This window comes from Ictidomys tridecemlineatus, chromosome 6 (genome assembly GCF_052094955.1).
Source record: "Ictidomys tridecemlineatus isolate mIctTri1 chromosome 6, mIctTri1.hap1, whole genome shotgun sequence".
Lineage (NCBI taxonomy): Eukaryota > Metazoa > Chordata > Mammalia > Rodentia > Sciuridae > Ictidomys > Ictidomys tridecemlineatus.
The window spans coordinates 190,600,900-190,627,206 of record NC_135482.1 but is presented as its reverse complement, the minus strand read 5'-3'; the positions used below and the strand labels follow the sequence as shown (position 1 = coordinate 190,627,206).

The 26,307-nt window shown below is 37.3% G+C and overlaps 1 protein-coding gene across 3 annotated transcripts in view; it reads right to left on the bottom strand.

Moving 5' to 3' along the window:
* Itgbl1 (integrin subunit beta like 1) overlaps positions 1–26,307 on the bottom strand; it is a 218,586-nt gene that overhangs the window by 151,760 nt on the left and 40,519 nt on the right. The window contains exon 1 of one of the 3 annotated variants that reach the window (XM_078016304.1): positions 6,333–6,676. The exons of the other annotated variants lie outside the window; for them this stretch is intronic. The gene's annotated coding sequence lies outside the window, so the exon portion shown is untranslated. Of the gene's footprint in view, positions 1–6,332; positions 6,677–26,307 lie in introns of those variants that run through there. 3 annotated transcript variants of the gene reach the window in all.

Below are 26,307 nucleotides of genomic sequence, written 5' to 3'. Positions count from 1 at the left end.
TCCCTCTCAATTCCATTCCTCTTCTTCATACTCCATGGGAATCCCTTCTATTTTAGTGAGATCTTTTTTTTTTTTAACTACTTTTGTCTCTTCTTCTATCTTCTGTATGTGAGAGAAAATATTCAACCCTTGACTTTGAGTTTGGCTTATTTCACCTTCCATGATGTTCTGTATATTTACCAGAAAATGACATACTTTCATTCTTCTTTACAATTGAGTAAAACTTCATGGTATACATGCCACATTTTTTTCAATCATTCATCTATTGTCAGGCATCTACTCTGGTTCCATAACTTTTCTATTTTAAATTGTGCTAATAAATATCATTGAGCACATTTCACTATGGTACGCTGGTTTTAGTTCTTTTGGATAAATGCCGATGAGTGGGATACCTGGGTCATATGGTGGTTTCATTCCTTGTCTTTTCAAGAATCTCCATACTACTTTCCAAAGCAATTGTACTAATTTGCAGTCCCATCAACAATGTGTAAATGTACCATTTTCCACACATCCTCAGCCAGCTATTGTTATTTATCTTCTTGATGATTATCCTTCTGACTTGAGTGAGATAAAATCTCCACACAGTTTTAATTTTCATTTCCTTAAATGCTAAAAATGCTGAATTTTTAAAAATAAATTTGTTGGTCATTTGTATTACTTCTTTTGAGAAATGTTCATTTACATAATCTGCCCACTTATTGACTGTGTTGTTTATTTTATATTTATTTGCTTATTTATGTATTTTTGGTATAAAGTTTTTTGAGTTCTTTATATAATCTGGATATTAATCCCCTGTTGAAAGAGTAGCTGGTTAAGATTTTCTCTGTTCATGTATTCTCTTCATGCTCTTATTTCTTTTTGTGCAGAAGTTTTTTCATTTGAAGTCACCCACTTATTTACTGTTGGTTTTATTTCTTTGGCTCTGGAGTCTATTGGAAGTCAATGTCTGCACCAATATGCTGGAATGTTGACCCCATGTTTTCAACTAGTAGTTGTTCCCCTTGTTTTCATCCAGTAGTTGAAGTATTTATGGTCTAATTCTAAGGTCTTTGATCCAATTTGAGTTGATTTACATTTATTTCTTCACATTTATTTACAGTAGCACTGCATTTATATAAATGCATAAACATAGTTTAACTTAAGAATTTTCTAAGAGTTACAAAGACTCTGTCACTCAATACTATATTTTTTCATAACAATTTATACTATATTATATCTGTAAATGCATCCCGTGTGTTACCAATGGCTGCACTTCATTTTCACTTTAATGTATCTCATTTTATGATTATTTTTAAAGATTATTCTTTCTTCTACTGTAGGAGTTATTTCCAGTGGTTGTCATTATCTAGAATGTGACTGTAAACAGTTATAATACTCAAACACCTAACAACAATCACCAGTCTGAGCACATTCCAATCTAGAGCCTACCTTCTAGGCTCTGTCTTACTCTTTAGCAGCTGGATTATGGACAGGTCTATGGGGGCCTGGAGAGGGCCTGCAGTGAATAGAAAGGCTTGAGGACTTTGGAAAACTTGGGGAAACATCATCTTACTGACTTCCAGAGAAGCCTTCCAATCAGCTCATGCCAGCTGAATACTGCCCTAGTACTGAACATACTCAAGGGTTTTTATTCTCAGACTTCATTTTCTCTATTCCATTTCTTAACTAGAATGTTAGTGCTGTGAGAACCCAGACAGTTGTGTCTTATTAACTGTGTCAACAAAGCCTAGGAAAGATGCTTATTAAAGTTGCTCATCTGCTGCTTCCCTGATAAAACATTTTTCTCTAGTGCCTTCTTCAAAAGTCATTTTAAAATAATTTTTTCTTTCAGTTTCTAAATTTGAAAATAACTCTTCTATATACATATCTGATTAATAGGATATGAATTTCCTTAAACAAGTTGATTTTTGTTTGTTGACATTTAGCTGATTCTCCTATAAGACTATCATTCAATCCACTAGCTTTTACCACTGCTTAAACTATTTTTTTCTTAGACACATTTCCTTTCCTACAGATTTAGTTACACATATTTTCAACAAAATAATCTTGAATTGCATCTCTGAAAATCCTTCTGCTCCACGTTTTTCATCCTCTTCCATAGGTAGATCAATTATGGTGATATTGCATGCCCTTGTTCTCCTTCATTATAATTTGTCTCTACTCATTAGTATAACACTTGGTTATTTTTTATGTCATTCTTATAATAGTCTGAAATCTGTGTTCCTTATTCCTGATTGGTCTGAGAATGTCAGTTTTTATTTTCTCTGGATTCTTTTAATACTTCCATTTTCCCCTATATTTTAACCAAAACCCTGCAAGTTCATTTAATGTGTTTTACAGGCTCACAACACAAACCTTAAAATTCCAGACTCTATAACTGTGCTGCTGGTGACCAATCACCACTACCTAGCTTATTCACATGCATTTAAGCAAGTTATTTAACCTAACTACCTGTCTCCGAAGGCTCACCTGCTAAGTGAAGAAAATAATATGTGCATTATATAGTTTCATAAGAATTAAATCAGGTGATAACTGAAGAATGCTTAAGAGTGTTTGTAACATAATAAGACTATATAAGTATTTGATGAATCCATTCAAATTCCTCTCTGAGGAAAAGGACCAAGGGGAGGGAGAGGAGAGGTACAGAGGAGTGATATTGGCCAATTTATATTGTGTGCATGTACAAATATGCAATGACAAATCCCATTAATATGTAAACTATAATGCACCAATAAAAATTTCTCTCTGTGTTCTTGGAATTTTCTCCATGACTATGTGGCATGTCTTCTGTGAGCTTTTATTTCCTGGAAGCAATATGTCCATTAGCTTCTTATAAGGGAACTGTTCACAATTTTTATCGGTTTCATAGTGACATCATTCTGGTGTTGGTTTTTTATAAACTTTTGGTTGATTCCTTCATGTTTTGCATTTCTTTCTTGTATTATTTTTCTACAGGATTCATGTCAATTTCCTAATTAGCATTCATCATTGAATGAGAGGAAATTTTCCAAGAAAAATCACTTTTGAAAGGATAATGAAGAGGGACCAGGTAAGTGAACTTCTTCACAAATATTGCTTTGCACAGATGTGAAAATACTTTTACTTCCAATTTACAAGAGTACATTTGATTATTCAAGTGTTATCTGAATGCACAAGTTTGATGAATACGGTTATAAAGTTCTTTACAGTGGAGGTAGTTTTCATTTCCACCAACAGCTAAGTCCATGCTGCTTCCTCTACTTCAAATGCTTCTTGACCCTCTGCAGGGAGAGCAACATTTCGCACACTCCCCTTGTGTCACGTGCACATCATGACTTCACTAGTGCCTAACCATCTTCATGGGCTCCATTAAACTGGTGCCTTCTTCAGGACAGGGACTGCATCATCTTTTTTTTATGTTCTTGATTCCTGGCCAATTTGGGGGTACATAGTAATTACCAAAAAATCAAAACTATGTTTGATAAGCTTGTGAAATAGGAGGGCAACTTCATATGGCTTGCCCATGTGTACACCACTGGTAAACTGTACAAGTAGAGTAGGAATCCATTTCTTCTCTCCAAAATCATACATTTTTGCTCTAATTTTTTAAAGTTATATCAATACTAATTAAAAGACCTGAGTCTAAGTTAAAAACTTGTTTTACATGCTTTTGATTATAATTATCTTTCCAGTGACTCTTGCAAATGACTCTTATTCATCCTAACACTGGCAAAATTATGGTGTATATTTGCATAGACATTTATGATCAACTTTAATTCATAGGCTATTTTAAAGCTAATCCAAGGACAGTGTTTATCTATATAACTAAGGTTATATAGGTAATACAGGATTTTTAAAACCTCATAAAAGCATTGTATAATTCTTTGATTAGTTGATTAAGCTTCAACTAACAATTATAGATAATTACAACTAAAACTCAATTGCTCTTCATGCAAATGATCTTATAATTACTTGGATTTGTTTTTAAATGAAGATACCAACTACCTTTAGATTCTGTACTAATGTAAAAGTTACTGGAAGTTGGTTACAGTCATTTCATAGGGATCTATATGACAATTTTAATTCTCTGGGGAGAGAAAGAAGAACATTTCTGCTTTAAATGAAAAATACATGTTTAAAAATTAATATGTTAGGTTAATTAGAGTTATTAAATCAACCTCAAATCCAGGGAATTTTCTGAGATTATAATAGTTCTGTATGTTGAGTGAAATCAGTCTCACAAACATCAAAATTTACTTTCATATCAACTTGACTGTTGTAAAAGCCACACTGTGACCATAGCATCTCCAAACTGTCACATCTCATCAGTCCTCATAGCTGAGTTCAAAACCTTCACTGGGAATGCTGTTTTTCTAGACTAAGTTACATTAAAAAAATAATCTAATATAATTCTGCCACTTGAATTATGTATTCTACTTTAAATATTGCTTGAGTTCTTTGGCTAAAATTTGTGTTACTTCTTGGTCTTCTTTGCAAATAGAGACAGACTATCCTGTGAAGCCCATCTCCGACAGCCAAGATGCTCTGGGACACCCAGATATGGCTTAATTTCTGTGTATCAGGGCTGATGACACACAATTTGACCAGAATATTATGAATTTCGCGTTTCTCAGGAGACTGATCACAGAAAGTGAGAGAAGGTACCACTTTCAAGTTGTCATCTGTATCTCCTCAGGTATGTCTCATCACCATCAGGGAGAGAAACATGATGCCAGTATAAGTTTCAAAAACAAGTCCTTTAAAAATGCACATAGTTTTCATAATAGACAAAACATCTCCTCAAGGTGAATATCAGCAAAGAATACCTATGTGTTAAAGCTGTATTATATGCATAATTTTTATGTTTTATGTAATAGTTTAAACAAACGTCACTTTAAAAATAATAAGTATGTTAAATGCCATTTATTGAATATGCATCAGTATCACTTGTCCTGGATATTTTCTAGGGGACAATTAATATATTAACATGAGATTATAATAAATTAATTTAACCAAAAATCATCTTCGGTGTTTAAGTCACTATCTGCTTAGTGAGACAACCCTAGGAAAATTCTAGAGGGTTTGCAACAATTTACTTAAAGACTTTCATGAGATAAATAAGGTTTAAAATTGAGATAATAAAGGATGGAACTAACTTTTATGGAGTGCCTATTACAGCTAGGTCCTTGACATTCATTAACACAATAAATTATTTGCCACAGCCTTATGAGTTGGGATTGAGAAAGCAAACATTTTGTCCAGGGAGACCAATTGACTTTTCTCAAATCACAAAGTTGGATTACATCCTAATGTCCGTGACCTTGCCTTTTCTACCACACTTCTCATCTTCAAATCTCTCTCAATTTCTCCCTTTTTCCAAGATAACTTTCAGGAAATTACATGGCTCTATGTCTAGTTATTTTAGAAGTATACATGTTTAGACGTATTGCGAAGTAATCTTTTCTATATTATTTATGCTAAAGAAAGCAGATGTTGTTTTATGTATTTCCTTTTCTGAAATTGAATGCTTCTAGAAGTTTAAAAAAAATACTATCTTTTTCTAGTGGTAAACCTGACTTTAGGGAGGAATGGAGACTTAATACACTTCTTAGAGGAAATAATTACAGTCTGGTCTTTTGATTACTTGCCAGTCAGAGGCCTTTTAAAGAAAGAACCACAACTTTACCCAGATACTTATATTTAAGGTCAAGGAAATAAAATGTGGAAAAAAAGCAAAAGAGATTAAAATTTAAAAAAATAACCATGAGAAACTGACTTTAGAAACTCTATCCCAACACAAACTAAGCCAACTGTCAACGTGTGACTTATAGTTCCTAAGGGCCTTGAGCAAAGTATTCAGGTATGACTTTCAGTAGGATGACTGTGAAGCAGAGCTTTGAAATGGGAAATTTTACCAGGAAAATGTCAATTCTGAAGGAACAAATTATCTGTGAAGAGCTTACAGTCATCCTGGGACATGCTTCTTGTTGATACTGTTTGTTAAGACAATGAGAGTTAGCTTCAACATGTTCTCAGTTCTGGAAAAAAATCTTTGGCAATCAAGAGAACGCTCAACTTATTCTTCAAAAACAGAGTCTGGACCTAGATAAAGTTTGGAGAAAGTTTTCACAGACTCGAGCTCTCAGTCAGCCTCAATTCCAGAAAGTGAAATAAGCATAGAAAAATGTCCCCTGCCATTGTTTTCCTACACAGGAATCCAAAGATGGTCAGGAAGAGGCTAAAAGCCAGAATTCATGTAACTTGCACAGGATGGTCCTCTTTGCCAGCTACCCTCACATTCTTTGACTAACGAGCACTAGCTCCCGGCCCTCTGAGAGGGGGCAGAGACTCACCCACGTCAAGGTTGGGGTCCTCCAGAGCTTAGTCTTCCCACTCTTCTGCTGGAGTATATAGAACTTCAATCCTTGGATTAATGAGTAAATACTTATAGAGATTCCTAAAATACCACCTGTGAGGATTTAAATTTAATGTTATCTCTAATTCCCAAAACCATACTGCAAGAGCCTGGACAGCTAAATCCCAGTGACAGCAGAGAGAGAGGAGAATGTCCTGGCCTCCTTCCCTGGCCAACTCCGGAAGCCAGAGTCACATGGAGCAAAAGCAATGGTGGTTCCGGCAGAGAAACTATAAAAGCCAGAGGAACACCCCAGGCAAAGGGAACAGATGAAGCCAGTAAGCACAACAGCAAGTCACCTCCAAAAGGGCCCGCGGTCCTCCCTGCAGTGACAGCAGAACAACTCTTGCTGCACTCTTATCTTACCCTGCATAAATCTCAGTCTGTCCTCCACATGGAGTAATGATTATGACAGCAGAGAAACCACACACTTGTACAGATTTGTACATATAAAACCAGACATCCCCGGATCCTCTACACACTTCAATGAGCCCTTTATTATGTCTTTTTTCTTTTAACTCCAGCACCTCCCATCACCCTGTGACCTTTGTGAATCTTTTGTTCCCTCTTCCTCATCTCTGTCCCTTTCAGTCCCAAGAGACTGCCTTCCTTTCTCCCTCACTGAGAGGACTGAGGCCGCTGGGGACCAAGGTCTCTTCCAGCTGGCCCTGCCAGTTCCGATGTCTGCACACGCCCCTCCAGGGTCTCCCAGGAGGGCCTTACAGATGAATATGGACCTGCGGTTCAGTCTTCTGTCTCCGCCTGGATCTCTGAAAGGATCTTTCTCCTTTCTCTCAACCTGTCCCCTCTTCAATGTTGTTGCCATCAACCTAAAAGCATCCCTAGTTATTGTCCCTTAAAAATTAAAAAAAAAATAAAAACTGGTGGGGGGGCGGTGGACAAGGCAAATCCTCCGTCAACCTGAGAGTCACCCCTGTTCTCATTTCCTCCCTTCCTTAGGAGCCCAAGCTTCTGGAAAGAGTAGCATACGCCTGCATCTTTTCCTCTCTCTCCCCCATGAGGGGTTCACCTAATTCTTGCTTCCTCCTTGAACCACTCCTTGCAATGTTTACAATGGCATCAGGGTTGCAAATGCCAGGACAATAACCTACCTTCCCAGGCATGGAATGGACAATAGGATGCTGTTGACTGGCTATGTATTTTTAAAAAAAAAAAAAAAAAAAAACTATAAGTCTTCTATGACACTACTAATCCCAAATACTCTCCTACCTCAGATTATTTCTTTTTTGCTGCTTTGATAACCTCTTATTTTTTTAATTTGCAAAGTAGATAAATATTTGAACACCTGATCCTTTCTACTTCACTAATCTTTAAGGCTACTAATGGAATCCTTCAACTTCTTCGGTTTTAACTTGTCTAAACTAGCTGTCAAATAGACTGCTTGTCATTAAAGGAGAATGTTTTGTGAAACATTAGAAATGCACTGAGTTCAGCCTTAGCCAAGATGCTTAGCTAAATGCTATTGGACTTCACCTTTGGAATCAGAATATCCAAATATCTACTGCAAAATCTTCTCTCTCATCCCAAATATTGGTCCCATTATGCCTAAGGTTACTGTCATAATAAATCAATTTCAGAGCATTAGTAATATGAACATGGCTTAGTGTTTGGATTTACATTTAACTTACATCCAAAAGGCTTTAATGATTACATTTAACACTTATTTAACATTAAATATAGGGGAACATCAGAACCATAAGGATCATAGCTCTCAAGTTAATAAGTAAAGCAACAAGAACCTTCATGGAAAATGTAAGAAACCATGTGACAATTTTAAGTCTGTTCCTAAAACTAGTGAGAAAACATTTTGTCAAACCCATCAGGGAGTATATTTGGGGACAATCCCAGGGTTGTAAAGGAAGTAAGGCTTCTCCTAAATGGTTTTCTCAGGGAGAGGAAGGAGAGCAGAAGAATGTGTCAACACACCTGTCGGCAGTGACCTGCCCTGGCAGAGCTGGGTGGGCTCCTGCATGGGGGTGATGACAGTGCAGCAGGGTCTCCACAGAAACTGTCCATGACTGGGTAAGGAATTGGCCCCACGTTATAATGTCAAGGTTTTGAAATGTAACCAAAAAAAAGCTTTTAATAATAAAATTAATATCAATGAAGTGTTTATCAACTTTCTGGTACATTTTTGTAATCCTAGAAATGACAACTACATTCAGCCTTGGCCTGAGATGGGCTGAATATTGTTCTAAACATTGAAATATGATACCAATGCTGGATTGTCAATCTTACTTTAAACACAAGTTTTCAAATTTTCTATTCCAAATAACCTTAAGTCAGTTTAAGAATAAAAATGAGATAAAAATTCCACATAATGTTAAGAGTCAGGACCCACAGTTCTTGGTTTCCACTGATGATCATAATCATCCTTAAGATAGTGAAATGATACCAGTTAGACTTGTGAGTTTGACCAGTCTTTCCTTTTATCAAAACAGTCTTATAGAAAAGAAATTATTTTGCAAAGTAAGAGCTTAAAATTGTTTGGAAAGTGTTATACTCTCCATTTACAGCTTCACATTCAGAAAAGAATTTCATTTGATTGTTCTCTTTCTTCTCTCTAGTCTTCAGTACCAGGAACTAAAGAGCTCCTCACAAGCACAAACCCTCCGTAGACTATGTGCAGTAGGGCATGTAGCTATAATCTATGGAGCTTATAATATAACAGGAAATATCATATTCAATTAACATCTAGATATATGATACTAAGTTTCAAAAATATGTATTTTGTACTTTGCAGTTGGCTAAAAGTTATTCAAGCATCTCTTAAGCAGAACAATCATGTACTTGACACTTTCATTTGCAATGAATTAACACATCACATTTCAGATAAGGTACTAATATTTACTTTATGAATGTTCTTAAAAGAAAAGTTAGCTTCTTACATAAGTGAAGCATTACTGCAACTGGATTTCATGTGCTTATTTTTTGTTTTTAAAAATTTACTCAATGGCATCCATATCACTAAAAACATTAACATATCTTCAAATAATTTGAAGAAAAGCCTTCTAGTTCTTTCAATAGAGGTGTGTTATACATCTCATTTGATCTGAATGCTAGAGAGTAAATAATATAGTATGAAACCTTTAAGACAGATCAAAATCACTATGAAACACCTAAATTATTTAGATAAGGTAGATTCTTAAGGTGACTATTAAGTGAACCGGTCATGGCATGTTTCCAACACCAGGAGTCCCTATATTCAGAATGGTCATCACTCTAAGGATTCCGCATCAAAGACCTAGTCACTGAGCTTGACTTCACGTCATATTTCTAATTATTAATTGTTATCACTAGTCTCTTCCAGAGTATTGCTTTAAACCAGGGCAATTTTGACACAGATTGTAAGAGGAACTCAATAAATACTTCATAACTGAAGATGGGAATGGATATCAATGATCACCAAAAGCTTAAGGCAAAACTTCATATTAGAAGAAGGTAATTTCAGTCCAGTGGAGGAGGGGTAGAAACATCAGAACCCTGAGATGTAACATATTAGCCATTGTTTACTTTTCCTATTTAAGAACTCCTGAAGTCACATTTTAATTATATGAAGTCGTATTGAAGGCCTTTGCTTGGAACCAACTAAATACACAGTTTATGTGTTTCAGCTGAGTTTCACAAACTTGGCCATCACTTAAAGTTTACTCTATGTATGTTTAAAAAGTGTGAAAACCAAAAGATTGTCCTTTAAAATTCCTACCTAGAATGAGTTGCAACTCTCCCAGTAGTTTCAATACAGAAAAAAGTAAGGGAAAAAAAGAAAGATAGAAAGAAATGTTCAAGATGTTTTCAAGCGTGACAACTTTTGTTAGTTATTTTTACTTTTTAGGTTGGCTCAGACCCAACCAAATATCACAGCTTGCTCTCCAAGAACCTGGTGGGGATGATCAATCCAGAAAGAGTTTATTGGAAATTATCGCTGCTTACATACAACATTCCACAAACCATGTTTTTAGGTCAATAACCCCCAAATGAGTCAGAATAATCCACAGATCTCATTTCCAAAAATTTCCCCAGCAATGTTATTGAAATCAAGCCACTCACCATGAATGTTCGTCATGTGTGCTGATTTATAGATTAGAAGAAATTTAGACAAGAAAGTAAATTCCATCCTTGTGCTAACTTCTTGTAAACAAAAGGCTATATGTGGAAATAATCAGACATATATTCAAACAATTTTAAACAAACTATAAAAAAACAAGATGTGAAATAAAAAATAATACTAAAATAAGAAAAATGTTTAGTGAGTAGACAGCAGCTCAACAAACTTCACTTTAAGGTGGGTTTTTGAGGTCCTCTGTCGAAGGGAAGGACCAGCAAACTGGGGGCTGGGGGGAGCAGAAACATTCTTAGGGAGAACCCAGGCAAGCAAAGCCCCCTGAGGGGAGGGGTATCATCCAGGCACAAGGAACCCCATTATGCATTGCATAAGAACAAGCAGTCAACCAATAACATTGTAGGAATTACTCATAAGAAAGAGGAGACAATAATATTCACCATTATATTATATTCTAAAAATAAGCACAAATGCACTTGATTCCTATCAAGTGTGACCATATGCAAATACACAGTCACTACATACCATACCCTCTCCTCTTGGCGGTGGTTTAGTTACAGTTCTGTTTTGACTTATTCTAATTAAGTCTTTTTAAGACAAGTAACTGTATTTTTAATTATCATCATCTATATTTTTCTATCATCATTTTGACAGTCAGAGAGACGTTCTTTATTAGAATATTCTAGACATATTCCTGAGAGCAATACTCCCTGAGTTTTGCATGTATATAACTGAGCTTTACATTTCGAGGGTTTACAAAATTGTTGGCTCACAAGTTCTTTCATTGATGATCTTATTTTCTTCTAGAATAAAGCACTGCTGGCAAAATTCTGATGATAGCATAGTTTTGTTTTTCTTACATCACTTAGTGTTTTTCCTACATGCTTTTTATTTATTTATTTATTTCATTCCCAGTAGTTTTTTAAAACATAACTTGTTCTTACTGATTATGCTCAATATTTTCAGTAACTTGGTATGCTCTGTTAACATGGAGTTTTAAACCTTTTTGTTCTTTTTTTTCCACAGTAGAAAGTTTTCCTTGAATTATAGTTTTTATATCAGATCGGTGTCTTGCTTTTATTTTCTTAAGGATGCCTATCATCCACATCTCAGAACTACCCATCCTTGGTATTTATCACTTTCACTCAAATTCTTTTTATCTGATTCTGCATATCTTTTGCATTCTCAACTTTCTTTTCAACTTTTCAACTTTGTTTCCCTTAAGATATATATACAATGATATAGAAAATTATAATGATATAGAAAAACAGGAATTCTCACAGATTTTGGAGTGTATGCAAAACTGTCAGTTTCTTATAAAGTTAAACAGATCCCTAAGTATTTACTTGAGAAATAAAACACATGCCCACATGAAGACCTGGGAACACATGTACATCATAATTTTCTTTATGACAGTCCTAGCCAGAAACAGCTGGAGTGCCCATTAATAGTTGGAAGGGGAACCAAACAAGGGTACATGCAACACTAATACAGACTGGCTTAAAAGCATGCTGAGCAAAAGAAGTTGGATATGAATGGTTGCAGAGAACATGGTTGTTCCAATGTTAAATTCTAGAAAATGCAAACCAACATCAGTGACAGAAAGTAGCTCAGTGGTTGCCCATAGACAAATGGAGGAAGATAATGATAGGCAAGGAACTTGAAGAAACATTTGGCAGTGACAAAACCATGCTGCAACTTGACTGTGAGGGTGATTTCACAGGTGTGTATGTCATCAAAGTTCTTCAAACTCTACATATGTACGATTCACTGAATTAGAATTTTATCTGAACTAAAGTACTCTTTCAAAAAAAAGATTATAGCCAGGGGCAGTGGCACATACCTGTCATCCCAGCAGCTCAGGAGGCTGAGGCAGGAGGATGGCAAATTCAAAGCCAGCCTCAGCAAAAGTGAGGCACTGAGCAACTCATTGAGATGCTGTCTCTAAATAAAATACAAAATAGGGCTGAGGATGCAGCTCTGTGGTTGAGTTCCCCCGAATCCAATCCCTGGTACATCCACCCCAAATTATAGAGACATAACTAGGTGAAGCATATAAACTCAATTGGCCTAAGCTCAAGAAGAAGCTGCTTTAGAATATTTGGGAACAACAGGGAAATTTTACTTTAAATTTACTATTATGTGATATTAGAAAATATCATTGATTTTCTTAGATTATGATATTGTGTTGATGTAAAAGAATGTTCTTGTTTTTAGTAGATGAAAAAAATTATTTGGACTTCACTGAAATGATGTGTACCACTTATCAAATAATTCTTAAAAATGTAAGTAGGTGATAGATAAATATATGATGATGGAAGATAGACCTACTAAAACTTATAGAAAAATACAATTGTTAAATTTAGGGGTTAAATGTGTTAATAGCATTTTCCTTGAAACAATCTGTTTATTTCAAATTTTTATAACAAAAATCTGGAAAAATCATGAGGACAAAATTTTCATTGAAAATTATGGAAACAAAAAACAGTTTTCTCTCTTTAAGAAAGACAGAAAAAATCTAATGGAAATTGCTAAAAGGACACTCGGAGAAGCTAAACAGGAAAGCCACAATAATGAGACGAGAACAAATTACTTAAATAAATTACTCAAGAAAACTTTCGAATTAAGATTTTTGAAAGAGCATACTCTATGTTTGTGAAAACTGAACTATGAGAATCCATGCCAAGATACATCCTCTAAAATTAACCAGAGTGAAAAATAAACAGGATTCTTTGGGCATCCAGGAAAAAAGAGCAAGTTGGGTATGAGGAAGAAAATGAGGGAGTCATTCAACTTCCTAGTGGCACCAGGCAATGTCAGACAACAGCAGAACGGCGTGGGGGTGGGGGGTAGGATGCTTCAGGAGAGCCGTGTAAGCCTCACACACCAAGAGTCATTTAGCAGATAACCAAACAAAACTATGAGTACCCACTCCTGAGAGCTGCTTCTAAGCACATGAGCTTCTTCCAGCAAGTGGTGATTGGAGGTCACCTGGGCAGGACAATTTGTGTCACTGGATCCCTCTTTGCTCTCTTGGCACAGTGTTGGAAGCCATCTTAATCCTAGGATAAGAAAGGGTGTGCAAAGTACCATATGTCACATTTCTCTTGGATGCCCTCTTGGACCAAAATGCAGGTGTTTGGTGGCATTGTTCCATAGATTCTGAATCCTTCATGACCCCAGACCTACTCCATTACTTATTTTATGAATCCCTGTTACTCAGATTCTCCAAAGAAAACATATCTACATATATCTATATATCTATCTCTAAGGCTGATTTTCCAGATTTAAAAAAAAAAAAAGACCCCAAACTAGCTTTGACTCCAGAGGCCTTAATTCCACAGTTCCAAATAAAATGCTTGTATTTGGAAGAGGAATAAATCCAAAGATAAAAATGGTGAAACAGACTTCTTGGTATGAAGCAATCAAAACAAGGATGTTAGTTTTTCAAAGAGTGAAAACAAACAAGCACAATGAAATTCATGCACTCATACACACAGAGATACAGTGACATGAAAAATCCATGATTAGATGGCACTTATTTGGAAAACACAGAAAAGGCAGTCTTGGCAACCAAATGTCAAAATACAATACAAAATCATACAAGTAAAAACCATACGTATTGGTCTAAAAATGAACAAACAGATCAATGGATAGAAGAGTCCAGAAAATGTAAATCTGAGTATAGTATATGATAACAGTATCATTTCAAATTAAAATTTAAAAAAATTAAAATTGGGGAAAAATGAAAGTTATCTAGCCACCTCACACATTTCACAAGGTAAAAACTTATAAATCAGTAAGTTTAATATTTGGAGAGCAACATGGGCAAAAAATATGAGCATGCACATTCATAGAACTGAATGAATTTAAAATGACCAAGAAATAGTTGAAGAAACCTCATTATTACTAGGTGAAATGAAAATCGAACCAGGTAGTTATCATTTTTAAACACTATCAAGATTTCTCAAGAACCAATAATCTTAAGATTCAGTGAAAATCTGGGTAAAATTGGTTCTTGTACACACTATGGATGATTTAATAAATTGGACTTCTATTTTTAAGGCCAAGAGATTTTCGAAAGTTAGATGGATTCTGTTCCTTGGCATCCAATAAAAACAGTCACATGTGTACATGGAGGCACATGTCAGGCACGTATGAGAACCTGGATCACAGCACTGCAGATGAACAGTGGATGCACAGTGCTTTAGAAGCATCACATATCATGGGATACAATCCAGTCATCTTTGCACCCACCACATGCAATTCTTCAGCAAGTCCCAGAGGAGACACCTTCAAAACATGTCCCTCATCCATTTACTTCTCAGCATCTAACTACCACTGCCCTCTGCCACCATCCTGGGTCCTTTGGATTCCCTTAAAGTTATCCTCAAGTTGTCTCCTCTCTTTTGCTTTTCTCCCTACCTCAGAGATCCCATAACAAATTAGATCACATCACAACCTACTCATAACTAAAATCCTTTAGTTGTCTCCCAAGACTCTTGCGATGTGATACCAATTCCCCACCCAGAAGACCCTAGAGGACGGGCCCTCTCTGATTCCAGGATTCCTCATGGCTGCAATCCTGCAGGCCACCTTCCTGTTCTTCCAGCATTTCATACCTGGGCTTGCACCGGCCTCCCATTTTGCTCTCTTTCTGTATGGGATGCTTCCCCAGAGCTCACCATGGCTGGCTTATTTACATAATTTGTTTTTCAGTGAAAACAGCACTGCATCTGAGAAACCTGACCTGATTAGCCAACCTCAAACTGCTTGTCTTGCCTAAGTCATGTCTCTGGCTTAAAATTTCTCATAGCATCTGTCACTCTCTGAAATTATTTTCCCAATTTTGCATATTCTTCACTCTCCTAATCTAGCATATGAGTTTGATGAGAGTAGGGAGTATGTTCATTACTACTTTCTAGTACAAAGGACGGACAGTATCTAGAACATAGCATAGAGAACTTCATTTGAGATAAAGGATGCATCTATCAAGACACAAGATAAAAATGATATGCAATATCTACATATGCATTTAACTTTAATAAATAATAATGACTGCAACATTAAACATGCAATTAATTTTAATTTGTTCTGGGATTGAAAATAAAATGAGATGTCATTATTAAAAAGAACTTTAAAATCTTTAAATGTTATACAACAAAAATATTTTCACTGTGTACATATCTACTGTTTTTTAATAAATGAAGAAAGGGTTAAAAAATGAAATAGAAATAGTAGTAGTAAAATACCACTAGACTACAACCATTCACTCCTTCTAAAGAGTGAAACATTTCTCTTCAAAATGGTTAACATTAAAAACAAATAATGGGATTTAGATTATATCTGGATAGGAGAACAATAAGAAGAAAAGACCTGATCTTTTTCTAGGTAATGACAAAGGTATCTCTGTAACCTTGGGACAGAATAAGGTGCTCAAGAGAGTTAGGAAAAGGAGCTTATGAAAATGTAGGTTTGAGTCCATTTTGTTTTAATTATAATAAATAAGATAAGATGACCTCAATTGACTTGGTATGGTACCTGTTTTTCCCACAACAAAATCCTTTCTTAAAACTGTTTAGCCAGTTGTAATTAATATTTAATCAAGCCTTGAGAACAGTGCTTGAATGACAAACCATAGAGTCTATTCATCAGTGTAGAAATCACAGAAAGATGATTGTCCCTTAAGGTCACTCTACATAATACAACATTTTATTTTCAGATAATACTGTCTGATAAAAGAAAAAAAAACTTCTAAGGACCAACAGTATTTAAAATGCATTGGGTACCCTAATGAAGAAAGATTTTCTCTCTAGCTAGACAGAAAACATTTGTCCATGTTCAAAAGAGCTGGGAGATGACTTTAAAACAAATTGCAAGAAACCAGTTGCAGGTATTTAGCTCACTCATTGGTTCTAAGTCAGCAAGTACCAAATGGAGAACTGACAAACAATGGGCTAAGGTGGCATTAGGCACGGCCCTGCAAGGCATCCTCTGTACCATGACAACTGTCTTCATATACCTTATGCTCTAGGAGTGAAGACGGACATTAACCAAGTAATTGCACAAATGTAAAATTACATCAATGATGATAGCTATAAAAAAAAAAAAAGTCAGTTGGCTTGATGACTAAAAGATCTTTCCCCCAGTGAAGGTGAATTTATGCTTTGCGTGGCCTTCCCTATTCTAGACATCTAACTCTGGTGTCACATTTCAAGTATTTTATTCAAAAATAATTGCAAAATAAGAGTGAGAATACATTGAACTCTACAATCTATCTCACCAACAAAAGAACCCAGTTATTTCTTTTATACAGTAAATCATGCTGGGGCAAAGTGACATAATTACAGAGAGTCTGAGGCACGTCACCAATGACACCAACTGCTTTGTGAAAGGCAATCTATGCTCCAAGTGGGAAATCTTCAGGAAAGGACAACTGTTCCCTCCTTTAAACTTCTGCAGAACAAGCTGCTTAACTTGCAGTGGAGAGGGGAGCCTGTCAGAGAAATGAGCATTGTTTTTTTCTTTTTCCTTGATCTCATTAGGAAGGCATAGATTAATCACACTTAGTTGCAGTAAAAAAAATGGCTCTGTCACTTTCTCTCCTTGGGACACCAGTCGAGGGAGGGACGACTCATCTGGACGCAGTCGCACTCTGGCAGCCACCGTGGTCTGAGGAGCATGAGTCAAGCTTGAGCCAGAGCCAGATGGTCCACGCAGCAACTCTTGTGACAGCATGGAGCAGTGTCCCTCCCATGAGCAGGCCCTGAATCACTGACACACACCGACTCTGGGAAGCAAGCAAGGATTACTATGGCGGAGTGACACATGAGCTCGTGAAGCCATTCTCCTTTGTCAGTCACAAACCCTCCAGAAACGGTGACGTGCACCCATTTTAAGTTCAGAGTGTTGTCGAGAGAATAAAAATAAGCAATCTTAAATGTGAACAACACACATCCCTGGAGTAAATAAGCCAAGTGTTTCGTTTTGACATTTTGAAGTCACCTACATTAATAGCAAGTGTGGGGTTTCCTAACACAAAAAAAGACAAGCATTCCTCCAGAAGATTCACTGTCAATAAAGGTACACGGTACTTTTGTCAAAATATGCTGTCTAGAGAGTAAAAATTCATTAATGTGCCATTCACTTAGCAAAAACACTCTTGGCCTCCAACAGAGTGGGCAGCGAGCTGCACTCTGGACAGCTCCCACGAGGGGAGAGCCCTGGGCTCCTTGGCCAAGGCAACAGTCATGGGAAGAATGCAAAGGCCACTGTGCCACCCAGGCCCGGGCCTCTTCTCCCATGAAGAGGCAAGGCAGGGTTACTTTCCGATTACTGAAACACGTCCACCAATCAAATCAACTTCCCAAGAAATCTTGGATCTAAGCCCAAATATTTATTTCGAGGAGAAAGAGCAAGGATGGGCAGTAGTAACTTTGGTATCGTAGAACAGATATGCTCTCAGGAAAGGTAGCTATTGGGCAAATCTTCATAAAACAACACCATTTCCATTTGGTTTACATTTTTAATATGCACAAAGGAAAACCACCCCTGCAGGATGGAGGGATGAAGACTTTGCATGAGAACAGAATGAAGGAAGGGATGGGATGTGTCACCTTCAGGACAGAACCAGCAAGGGCTCCCTTCTCCTTGGAAGACATCCCTTCTGTTTTTGATGGTGCTATTTCTACTTGTCTGCCTGGTCAAAAAAAAAAATTATCTTCTGGAGTGTGGGTTTACAAATCTGACTTTTCATTCTTTTCATTAAATGCAAATACCATGAGTGTTAAGAAGTCCTGACTTGCTTCTCACTGTAGTTAGGAAATAGTAGGCACAGTAAGTCGTAGCCACTCAGGAAATATTTGCAGATCAAATAAACCCAGGTCAACATCCCACTGAAGCATCTCACCATCTTTTTCCTAGAATACAGTAAAGTTGCACTGACCAGTCTCCTTGACCCTAATCCTCTCCCTCTCACAAAGCACTGTCCCTGTTCATCTTCCTAAATCCCAGGTCTGATCAAGTTATTCCTCTTCTCAAAAGGCTCCAGAGCCTCCTCCCAGCTGAACTTGAATTCCTCCATGACATGTGTTAGGAGTAACAGAAATCATCAGCTCCAGGGCTGGGGCAATGGAGGAAAACTGAATGGACGGTAAAAGTGTTCTTTCTGCTCCCCCATCTCCTTCTTTCCTTCTCTCCTGCTCTCTCCTTCTCCTTCTCTTTCTATACTCCTTTATGCATGAAAAATTAGTCATCTTCAAGGTTCTTAATTATATAATATAGACAAGGTTTTGATGCTACAACCACAGCTCAGGTACTATTATAGACTGAACTGGGTCTCCACCCCCAGTAATCATGTGGGACTACACATTCTCCATCAGTACTTGGAGATAGGCCTTTAAAGAGACAAGGAAGGTAAAATGAGGTCATAACGTGGGGCCCTAATGTGACTGGGCAGGTGTCCTTGCAAGAAAGGGAAGACGCACAGAGAAAAGACCACGGTCAGACACAAGGAGAAGGTGCCAATGGGAAGCCAAGGAGATAGGCCTCACCAGAAACCAATCCTGAAATCACCCTGACCTTGAATTTAAGCCTCCAGAACTATGAAAAAGGGTGTGTTTCTGTTTGAGAAAAACAAAACTAAACTAAACAAAAAAAAAAAACAAGAAAGAAAGGAAAGTCTCCAGCCTAGAGGGCAGCTGTGATGCGCATGTCTGATTGCGACTTCACTTGAGCACATCCAAGATGGACGGTAAGGCAGGAAAAGGGGCAGGGAGCTCTCCCATATCCCTATGGGTCCGATGAAGAAGATATCAGTGCTGTCCCAGGTGGAGAAGCAATGACCGCCTGCCCCAGACTTTGTATCCACGAGACTCTACTCCATCCACCCTCTGGCTCCCACCCACTGTCCTCTGATCTCCTGTCCTGCCCCGACCCCCCACTCTGGCCAGCCCAGCCCCAGAACTCTCTGCTGCTCCCTCAGTTCGGAGCGAGGTCATTGGCGTCTGTGGATCTTCCCTGGCCACCCTCGGAAAATGCAGCCCTCCTCAGCCCAACAACCCCTATTGCCCCTTCCTGTGTAATTTTTTTTCTGTTGATTTTATCGCCATCTAATAATTTTAATTTTTGTTTATTGTCTGTTTTTCATATTATAATGAAAGCTACAGCTGAGCAGATTGTTATTTTGGTTATATCTGCTGCTGTATCTTCCACTTCTAGAGTAATGCCTGAAAATGAGTTAATTGAGTGAGTGGATGAGTGAGTGGCTGAGGAATGCTTTTCCAATATTATCTCAAACTATGTCTCCAAACACAGATCTTACAAACAGCTCTTACCCAAGTTTTGTTCTTTTGAGACTACTTGATTGACAAATATGCCACGTATTTTTCCCATCCCAGCACTTTCTACCATCCCTTCACTTGGTAACCCTTCATTTTCTTTCTCTCAAAATCATAGCTCTCAAACAGCATTTTGATTTAAGGCAGGAGCTGGCGACCAATGAATTATGCACCAAAAGTCCTGATGGACTTGAGCTACTTATCATCCTGCTTGTGGCCTTTTTCTGTTTCCTCTCAGGCAGGCCCTGGCCACCCATTTGTTTGGAAGCACATCTTGTCCTCTGATGTGCTCAGTCCCCAACTCCTCAGAAATTCTCTGCCCTGGCACCTCAGAAGAGCACTGGCACACTCAGCTGAGCTTGCTTTCCTTTCTGGCCATTTGTTAAATCCCGGGCTCCAGTGAGGCAGCCTTGCAGTGTCAATCACATCCTCTTAGCACCCCCGTGGAGAGAGCAGGGTGTCCGAAGCACCATGGTGGCCACCCTTTAGGAACATCAATAGATGCCCTCAAGGCTATGGAACCTGGAAACAGGGGGAGATGGAAGCTGAGGCAGAACTCAGCATGCTTCCTATCTGAAAGATGACTGGTTCATTTTCATCTCCTAGGAGTTCTGTGTTCCCTCCTTTTTTGCTACTAGTATACTTTTTAAAATGTATTTTTTTAGTTTTTTTTATTCTTTTAGTTTTCAGTGGACACAACATCTTTATTCTTTTTATTTTTATGTGGTGCTGAGTATCGAACCCAGCGCCCCGCGCATGCCAGGCAAGCGAGCCACATCCCCAGCCCACTACTAGTATACTTATTTCAGGGGCTGAGGCTAAAACCTTCCCATTGCAAGATTACACAAAATAAATACTGCCCCGTTAGAAGCACTGCCAATGGTTGGTTAAGAAAGAGAAGACAATAATTTCATCTGGAATTTTTTTATATTCTTTTTTGTTATTCTATGTTGTTATATATAGATATATATATATAACAACATAGAATAACAAATGAATTACAAATGAATGAATTACAAATCATATTACAAATATAGAGCACAATTTTTCATATCTCTTCTTGCACACACAAAGTATATTCACACCATTTGTGTCTTCATACATGTAGTTAGGCTAATGATACCTGTCTCATTCCTCTGCAGATATAACTCAGTTGGTAAAGTGCCTGTCTCTCATGTACAAGGCCCTGGGTTCAATCCCAAGCACCACCAAAAAAAAAAAAAAACAGTCAAATGCCATCTCCTCATCTGGAATTTTGATCATACTAAACAACTAATACACTATTGGGTTTATCTCATGTCACAAAGTTTGAAGGAAGTCCCACAAAAATTTATTCAAACTATTGAATATATTAAAGGTTGGAGTCTTTCATGAAATTTTTCAATAGGCAATGTGATAATGCAGAAAAAGAAGTTCACTCTGTTTTGATTTTATCACTAGTAATATGTTTAACATTTAGATTCTTTCTTCAAAAAGATACAACATGCCCATACATGAGAAGTTGCCCAATACCCATAAATCACCTTATGCACACATGGGTTTATTGTGAGCATGTGACATATTGTATGTCAGCGAGTAAACAGTGACTGAGCACATGAGATACTGAGGTGGAAATGGTGTTCTCCCATTACCCCATCTGCTAATTGGACACACCATGAGTACCTGTATCAGCATCATCATGATCATCACTCTCACCAACACACACACACACACACACACACACACACACACACACACACACACATACACAAATACTCCTCTAATAGGTATTAAAAATAAAATTAATACTATACACTGCAATTCTGCTATTGAGTGTGTTAGAATTCATAACTGAGAATCAAAGGAGGCTTGGAAATAAACCTTTTGAGAATAATGTAAAAAATGGTACCCAGGCCTCCAAGTACAATAATAAGCATAGGATTAATGTAAAATGTGCTACAATAATAGTGCTATGAATGCCATTATTACCTGATTGGACTTTGTGAGACAGAATCCTATTTTCAAGGCTATTATAGAGACCAGGAGGATCCCTAGGTTAGACAAACTGAGATGTGCTCAGTGATGGTACTACTCAATAAACTGTTCCTCTCCCTTTGAATTGGCTTCAAGTATTTACTAAAATGAAGTAATTAATCCAAATCAATAATTAAGGAGAGGTTCTGAATGGCAAGCAAGATAGCACTAATAGAATTAATACACGTACACTGGAGGTGGCACCAGTTGATACAATTGTAAATGTGATTCATACTGTTTAGACAGATGACTAAAGTACCTGAGGAAGACAGAGACAAATTAGATTTATCCAGCAAAACAATTTGGAGTTGAACAATTATATTAATATACTTTTTAATGGATGATGTTTAATCAAACCATCTCACGCTGAAAAAGTTACTTCAAGATTAAAGACACGATTGCATGGCTCCTTATGAACCAAAAAGGAATTTATTGGCTTTCAGCTGAAACAGAAGAGAAAATTCAGCTTTGCTGACCAAAAACCTCAGTTTAACAATCAGTTCTTTTCTTTACACTTTCATTTGTGGTCACAAAGTCTCTTTAAAACAGCAAATCCATAGCTATTCTTCCAAGTATGGGGAAGATGACAGAGGAGAAAAGGGTGAGAAAATAGGCCTTTGGGAAGGATAGGAGGGCAGCCTTGAGGAGACTCAGGAGGCCCCATGACCCACCAGGGGACAGATGTGTTGGTGTGCATTTGAGCAATGGTAGCCCTACAAGCAAACAAGTTAGGACAGAGCTCTCTTCAGTCCAGCTCCGAAACCCTGAAGCTTTCACTTGCAATCTTGGAGAAAGAAGGAATCCCAGTCTCCACACTCTGGCTGGATCCCACAAGACGCAGCATGTGCTTATAAGCAACCTGCATTTCTTGAAAAGCTGAATCTGCAGACAGAACCTCGGAGACTACTCATGTCAGGAGGCAGGGTTATGGTATCAGTTGTTGATGTTGGTTCTTAAGAGAGTGGTTCTCCAACTTAGCTCCACATGACAGTCACCTGGGCAGCTTAGAGAACTCCTGATGGCTGGTTGCAACCTGTCATGCTGATGTAGTCAGCCTTTAATGTGGCCTAAGCCTGAGGAACTAAAGAGGACAGATAAATGTATTGTGCAGCCAAGGTAGAATGCCAATTTTTGAAAAAAAAAATTTATTTTTTTAGTTTTTGTTAAAGAGGTCCTTAAATATTGAAGAAAAAAGAAAAGAAAAGCATGCATCAACAGCTTCAGAAAAGAAGGTCACAGAGCTCCTTGGTGACACAGGTACTTATGGGGGATTAAGAGCTGGAGAGGCAGGTCCTTCCCCATCACCATGTCTCCATGCTGGGATTTCAGTCTTTTGGGGTTTTGCCTGAAATGTAAATATCAAGCATTGCTAGGGACAGAAAGAGGCAAGGCAGAGTTGGCACATCCTCAAGTACTTCCTTTCTTCTCATACCCAGAATGAGCTGGGGGAAAAAGCCACATTACTCCCTGGTGACCAAAGGCTTAATGTCACCTCAGCTGCAAGAATATTGGCCATAGAAACCTTTGCAAATAAATGTCAGGAGGAGACTTTTGAGCCAAAGTTCATTTTATGCCAATTCAATTTCACATAGTCTAGATAGAAACAAAGTTTCTTTCTAAATGGTAAATACATACAACTGGAGCAATGTCTTAATTCTGAATTTCAAGATGCAAGTAATTATTCAGCAATCTTAGAACCCCAAATCACTTTGCATGAAATTGTTTGAATGTATTAATTAAAATATTTTCAGATAATTTTAGACCTAAGAAATACAAACTTGAAAATAATAACTATGCCAGTTAGCAAAGACCTTTTTGAATAAAATGTATCTCACCCAGACATTTTCCCTTGATTTTACTTCAGACTTCCATGAAAAACAAAATACAACACAATTTGCTTGTGGACTATGCTCAATATCCAGTCACTATCAAAAAGTTTTTTAGTTTTTTTTTTTTTAACTTTTGCTTATGCATGTTTTGAACTAGAGATCAGACTTGATCTTAAAAGGCAGTTAGTTACTAGTTGCAATACTTGGAGTTTCCTTGAACAGAAGTGAAATGCAAATACTTGGTGAATATTTTCAAATCAAAACCCCCGGGAATCATGGGGACAAGCTGGACTAGATTGGTTGTACTGTGGCTGTGAATAAATGAACCCTCTTTGATTACCAAAATAGATTTTACATCATGATAATGTTACGCCCGTGTTCCATTTAAACTCAAGGGCTGGAGTGCTTTTAATCTCTATTGTTTCATGAAAAGAACACATTGGTTGGGATAGAAGAGGATTCAAAACAGAAAGAGCCTCTGCTAAGAAATACCATTTTAAAAAACATGGTTTAAGGCAATTTTTTGAATTGTGTTTTAATCTACTTTGGTAAATATTAAATACACCAAAATTTGCTCTATTTTTTAATTCTTCTTCTCTAAAGAAAAGCACAATCAATAATTCTCAGAGTAGAAAAAGCATAATGGATACAAGAGAACAGATTGCTTTATTTTCTCCCGTAACACAATATTTCAGTCTAACAGGCAAAAAGACAGCATCTAGGTGTGGGTGTATAATTGAGTTAATAAGGCCCTCCATGTTGTTATTCTCTTTGAGGCGCATTTAAGTGCAGAAACAATAAGTCATGCATTCTAGAAGAAAGTAACTGGGAAAGGTGGAATTGTTAAACACATCTCCAGTTACGGTGCTAAATGAATTGTGGTTTAAAGCACAGCACACAGATCAACCTGATGACTCACTGGAAGTGCTTTGCCTGGATTCAGAGTGTTCCCACAGATGCTGGTTTCTCAAATTTGTTCTGCTGTGAATTTTAGCACCTTCACTAACTGACATGCCCCCCTCTACCTCCGGGCAGAAACCTGCCGGCACACAGAACACCGAGACAGTACCTGGGTCGACAGAACCAGACGGGTCATCACCAGTAAAAGCGATAAATGGAAGAGCTCAGCTTCTTCCACAAGCCCTCAGAGCTTCCCTTGAAACTGGGACTGGGTTTGAGCCAACACAAATCAGTAAGAACCAGTGGAAAGACCCACAAAGGAAGCACTGGCTCTGTTCCTCTCTAGGGGAAATAGCCACAGTTTACAACCTTGCTGCTCTTACCACCACACCCAAACCCCACCATCCTGGCCTAGAACATTTGGTATAAAACACCGAAAGCTGGAATAACAAAAATTCCCTGAGTTTTAATTAAGGACTTTCTACATAGCTAACTTTTGGTGAAAACCATACTCCTGTGACTAGAATCAATTATATTTTACGTGAAAACTTATAAACATTTCATTTATAAACCATGAATATATGTCCTTCTTTGCTAACATCAATATATAAAATATGGAGTCACCAATTATTAGGTATTATATCTATACCATCGGCTCCAGAAGCCAAGATAAAATCAACCACATAATTCAATCACTTTATTTTAATAAAAGGATTCATTCTCAAGTCTGCTCATTCCAAGTATGTTGTATAAGAACACCATGAGTGGCCTTGGGATAATTTACCTGTAGACAGCTATATCATTAATTCCTGCAGTAATTCAACCTGCCCTTCATGTTAGCTGTACGTGTATTTTTATACTGAGAAGGAAGGACTATGGGAGCCCTCTGGTGGCCAAGATGAAAGTACTCATTAGCACAACCCAAATTCCTGTAGCCTGGGGGCCTCAGGAACAAAGGTAGATAGCCAAGGAAGGGAAGTCCAGAGAGGGGTGGGTATGCACGTATCACACCAGCTTTTCTCCTACTTTATTCAATAATCATTTTAGATCAAGGTTAAACTTTCATACACAAGGGATATCAAAGGAATGCAATGCAGGTATCAAATAGGGGTATGCATAACAAAAGCAAGAAGAGAAAGTAGGAATTTCATACTATTAACAAATGTAATAAATAATAGGTATAATTAATTTTTATATGTATCTTCACTTATAAATGTTTAGTTTCTCCCACTGCACACATGACATTAAGAAATAAAGAGATTTGAGGAAACAAAGTAACTCCTAATAATGATTCCTAACTAAAAATGTAATACTTAGATGTGATTCATTAAATAACACCTTGGGGACCATGCATTTCCAAAAGCACTTATTTTTTTCCCAAGGGAGATATTTATACACCTCAGGCTATTAAGTCACATCAATTTCAATGATGAAAGAGCAGGTTTTTAACAGATGCTGACCTGTGGACCACTTTCAAATCCACATTTCCCCCCACCCTTTTCAGTCCAGAAATAAATGTATACCTAACTACTGTCTCTATAAGCCAATCAACATACTTCCTGACACAATGCAAGAAGATATGGGTGTCTACAATGGACTATTGAGGATGCAAGTTATTTTGCCTCTAATTTTAGAATGCATCCCCATTTATAAATAATTACATGAAAACAGATCTACCAAATAATAGGAAACTTTTAAATCTCACAACAAAGTAATAACATTGTAAGAAGTGTTACATTCTTTATGCAT